General features: G+C 33.5%; 1 protein-coding gene across 1 annotated transcript in view; it reads right to left on the bottom strand.

The window, feature by feature from the left end:
• Window positions 1-5,497, bottom strand: part of LOC108686962 (limbic system-associated membrane protein-like) — a 73,140-nt gene that overhangs the window by 67,367 nt on the left and 276 nt on the right. The gene's annotated exons all lie outside the window — the stretch shown is intronic.

Raw genomic sequence — 5,497 nt, 5'->3', positions numbered from 1 at the left:
AATATGTAGAGCGCTCAAATTGGGGTTGTCAGAATATTAAAATTCTTTAAATATTTTTTTAAATAAAAATATTTAGAATTCATTAAATATTTTTGTAAAAATTTTAAATTTTCTAGAAACCTCTAAATCTCTAAATATTTTTACAGTATTGTAATTAAAATACAAGTGCTCTATTTAATTAGTTCTATAATCCTATAAAATTACTTTCCAAATTGTCTTCAGCTAAAATTTTGGACACTTTAGCAAAACCGTAAATATACGATACACATTTTCTATCTCGGTGTTTATCACGTGTCACACTTCTGCGTGCTCCGAATTCCGGAAAACCTCGCTTATTTCCGAATACGATATCGCGACGCGCTTTGCTTCGCGCATAGCTGGTTTCCGTTGTGGAAACAATATCAACCGGAGTCGTATTTCATTCGTGAACGCGTAGTAAGGCCAGCACAACTCCGAGACTACGGATATCGTATCAAGTGATCGATAGTGTCGTAAAGGATCCATCATAATCAGTTGCGGAATCTCGATCTCGCCGATTTGATTTGGTGCGGTTTGATTCTATTCTGGTACCTCTGTCGATACGGGATACACGCTTTGATTATATCCGAGTTCCATGGTACGGAAACGCAACCCAGCGCTGGGACTGGAAACGGAATTCAAGGCGGACGACCCGGGTATTCCGATCACGTGTCGGACAACCGACAGTGCGCTTCCATTCAGCCACGTCGTTGCGTTTCCTCTCAATTCCCTTTTCCACGAAAAGAAAGTTCTTGAACTTCGTGTTCGGGAACGTTTCTAAGAGACATCTTCCTTCGCGTCTTGTCTTCGAGAGTCGACTTGTCTCGTCCTCGCGCTTCACTTAGATAAGCGAGCTGATTCGCGTCCACGATTTCACACGACGGGATTTTTGTGCGTACCAAAGGGACGGCACGTGGCCAGACTCGCTTTGTACCGTCAGAAGTTGAAAGCTAAAATATCTGTGGAATTTCCTATTGTAACGTAGAGAATTTCGCGCCGAAAGAGTGCTACGCTCTGATATGCGACAGCATTTTTGGTACAGGAACAATGTCAAATATATTGTTGGCATTCTCGAATTTTGAAATTTTTAAAAATATCTAGGTCTTTAGATTTATAAAAGCTTATTTTTTTATTGAAAAGGATAGCTTCAATTTATAGTCGGAAACTACGGATTCTTACATCATGGATATGTATATAGGTTTGAGTATATTATAAAGCATGTTCGATTTCTTCTCTTTTTATTTACAATGTTTTTAAATTTGGCGATCTGCGACGTTCCTATTATTATTTACCTTTATTCATTCCAATTTTGTAATTTCAATTTGCAACGTTCCGTTTATTATTTACATGTATTTATTTGACTTTATTATTTTGGCTTATCTGTTTATTTCTTACTTTAATGGTTTTAACTTATTTTTCCGACATTCTTTTTCTTTTTTGAAACTCAGTTTAGTCGTGTCACTTTGATTTTATTCTATGACTGTCTTGTAACTTTTTAATTTATTCATTTTTACATTGATCAATTTTAATATTAATGACGCGACGGATAGTTGTAGTTTTATTAGATATCTTTCACACTCTTGGATCTTTGATAAGTTTTCTTTTTTTATTTACTTGACTTCTTGATCAACGCCAAACATGATATTTTATATCCTTTATAAGTCCGGTTTTATTAACATAGGATTAACTTTAATCTGGGTTCAATTTACTTTCAATTTACTTTTTTTATCTTTTTCTAACTCTCAGAATTAGAAACCGAGATAGAATCAAGATTAAAGTTAATTTTATGTTAGTGAGACCGAGCCTGAGTATCATTACCTAAGAAGTTAAATAAATAAAGACATAGTTAGCGTTTTAATTTGTATCATTAACCTGCTTCTCTTAATTAACGTTTGAGAATATTTGAAGAAAGATTGCTATGGTTTGTTTGTGACTGGAAGATAATCAATTTTATTTCTATGTTGATGAAGTGGAACCGAAACATTAGTAATTACAGTATTCATTGTATTTACAGATTCAGATTTTATTAAAGACGCTTCGTTTTAAATTATTTGCGCATCACTAACTATGTTTTGATTCTTGCATCCCTATCTTTAATTTTTCGATTGTTATTTTGTCTTTTTATTATTATAATTTGGTCCACTTATTCTCTATCCAAGTAAAGGGAACACGGTCGTACTAGAAACTTGTTCACCAGAAGTCGCAAAACAAAGACAAGAAATTAAATTAAGTAAAGAGCTTCTTGAGTAAGTGATAAGATCTATATAGCATAGATTATGAAACTAACAAACTTTAAATCAGATGATTCTTCAGTTTGAGCCTAGCACAACTATCTTGAGCGAATAAGATTCACAAAAAATAAATAATTCAGCAGTTTTTACAAGCCAATCATTGTCAGCCATTAGAAGAGAGCTTCGAAGCTTCCGGCGCTGTAGTTTCCAGACCATCGCGGAATATCAGGCGGTCGATCTTACCCTTAATTACAAGTCATTGTCCTGAGAAGCATCGCGGGAGTCCGAGTTCCAAGAAACTTGCTTGATCGTCTTGCAGCTGCGAGCACGCGTCGTTCGGTCGCAAGGCTACCCGACTGTACGAAGAGAGCTGCCTCTTGAGTTCCTCGAGCTTAATGGAACTTCTACTTGGATGCTACAACGCTACCTTCCTATCTTCCAATTGATTCCACTCACGCGTCGTTTCGAGGCAGCTCGTACCGATAGTTCTAATCATCCGAGAAGGAAAGAATTGATCTCTGCCTACCGTTTATTCTTACCATCTTACGGTTTTATCGCGCGATTTCAATCAATTGGGAATTCGTGTGATTTTATTATCAAAGTCGGTCGGGGATGTCAGTATGCCCGAAGGGTCTATCGATCATGTAATTAAATTACGAAGCAAGAACTGAAAATCGTAGTAAAGTAACCACTTCTCATGCTTGATCGTGCGAAGCACCTAATCATCGAGGTTTTATGGTCATGAAAGAAAATAGATGATAATCGACAGTAATAAAAAATAATAAAGCAAATAAAAAAAAAAGAATTTAACCTTTTGAAGATCGGAGCTTTTTTATAAAATAACTTATGATAGATCGTGCTTTGTAAAGATTTTCGGGGACGCTGCACTCTGACCTAAAATTAATTCTGACCTAAAAATTCTAAAATTCATATTTCAAAACAATATTATTTGATTATCGTGAAATTCGGATTTAGGAGATTCTTGATATGTTTGAATATAGCCAGAAAATATCGAATTTCAAAAGGATAATAATCTCTATGAAGAAGGATCTAGTGTCACAGGGTTCATAATCAGAGTTTGGAAATCAGTATTAACTGTTTATATACGTTGCACTGAGATTCAAATAAAGGAACTGGAAACTTGATATTATATATTTCTCAATTAAAAATTCTTTAAAACCAAGTTTTATAAACAAATTATTTTTTTAAATTCTATTCGTCACATTGAATCGATCATTTCGAATTTTTTATTTTTAATCTCAGATTAAAATAAAGCATTGTCAAATTATCCCATACGTTAAGTTCCATAAAAATTGAGCAAGCTTTTATAAAATAAAAGAGGTGATCCGCAAATGGGGTCACCGATCCACAAAGGAATAAAATCTATAATATAGTCTACAAATTTTGTCAGTTATGCCCGAAGAGTCTATCGATCACATGATTAAGTTACGAAGTAAGAACTGGAAATGATAGTAAAGTAACTATACATCATACTCGATTGCGTGAAAATATATCCAATCATCGAGATTTTATGATCATAAAAGAAAATAGATGATAATTAACAGTAATAAAAAATTATAAAATAAATGAAAGAGAGAGAATATAGAAAAAACATCTAATATCAATAATATAATCTACAAATTTTTTATTTTTTAACTGAGATGAGAGACAAACGCGTTATATAAAAACTTTTAATTATGATATCTATTATTGATTCAGTATAGATCAGATAATTGTAAATTTATCTTTTTGCATTAAAACATGTTCATATATATCCAATTTTGTAAATTTATCTTTTTGCATTAAAACATGTTCATATATATCCAATTTAATCAATAATATACCCTTTACTATTCGATAAATAAAAATAAAACTCGATTCTGTATAATGGTTCTATTATTTTCTTCTTGTGTCTCTTTATTTGAAAATTTCAGTTGTCTGCAATTATCCATAGAGAGCAATCAGCGGTGCGTTTTAATCACGAAAAAGGATAAAAGTTTCACATTGTAAGAATTATAGCCGTTTTGGGAACTTCCAGGTTATTCCACTCACGTGCCACTTTGTAGAACTTATAAAGACATTTATATCCACTCAAGAGGAAAAAAAGAAGAATTTGTTAAATGCTTTCTTTGTCTTTGCTGAAACTCAAGTTATACTCATTTAGTAATCTCGAAGCAGAGAATTTTTCGTCACTTTTCCAATTAGAGGATTCCTATTGAGAGAAAGAAAAATGATACATTTTCTTTTTAAGAGAGACTTAGGGGGAATTACATTTAACGGGGGGAATTAGATTTAACAGATTAATATCGCTTAAGCTTTTTGCGCTTTCTGTTATCAAAGCACGAAACGCTTGCGAGTGCATGTCGCGTGCGTTACACGATAGAGAGTTTCCGTTGTACGGACCACCGGGCGTTACCGTTGCGCCTAATGGAACTCGAGCTTGGCGTTAGTGCGACCTCATCGTATCCCTCTCAATCGATTTTACTCACGCGCCACACCGGAACAGATTGCACGCTTCCCTGTATCTACGCGCAATGAAAAACGGTCGCTGTTTTCGGTTCTTCATCGTACTTGCTTTTATCGCAGGTCACGCGCATTCATCCGCAACAACTCTCATAACTCTTCAATCCAAAGGCGAATACGCTTTTGATATTTTCTTCATTTTGTTAGATTGCGATAAGAATGGTCCATATTTGGAGAATGCTGCGGAAAACGGAACGAACAAAACGGCGCGAAATTTTCACGACTATAAAATGATTGATTCTTCACCGAATTTTTGTGATATAAATTTTAGAAATTTTCTAAGTATCTTTCTTTCCGATGTGAAATAAATTTTTTTACGCGGGAATATACAAGAAAATAAGAAGATATAATTTACAAAATTCCATGTATTATGTAAATGTTTGCACATATCAGAAAGAACTTTCCCTATTCTATTCTGCTATTCGTTATATTCTGAGAAAGAAATAGTTATACTAACAACTAGGAAATTGAGGAAAAATAGCATCTCAACTATGCATTATAAAATTGCTGTAAGAAAAATGAATAAGTGTACATACGAACTTAAGGAAACAGAACAATGTTAACCGTTTGCAGTGTACATGTTAGACTGCAGTATAGGAAAATAGTAATATATAAGATTGTTTTGTTGAAAAAAATTATATTATTAATAAAAAATGTGTTATAGCATGTCTCATCGCGGCATATTAATTTATTAAAAAAAAAATTTAAATAAAAAGATATTACAA

This window comes from Atta colombica, unplaced genomic scaffold, assembly GCF_001594045.1.
Source record: "Atta colombica isolate Treedump-2 unplaced genomic scaffold, Acol1.0 scaffold198, whole genome shotgun sequence".
NCBI classification, from domain to species: Eukaryota; Metazoa; Arthropoda; class Insecta; order Hymenoptera; family Formicidae; genus Atta; species Atta colombica.
This window is presented reverse-complemented; position numbering and strand designations above follow the sequence as displayed.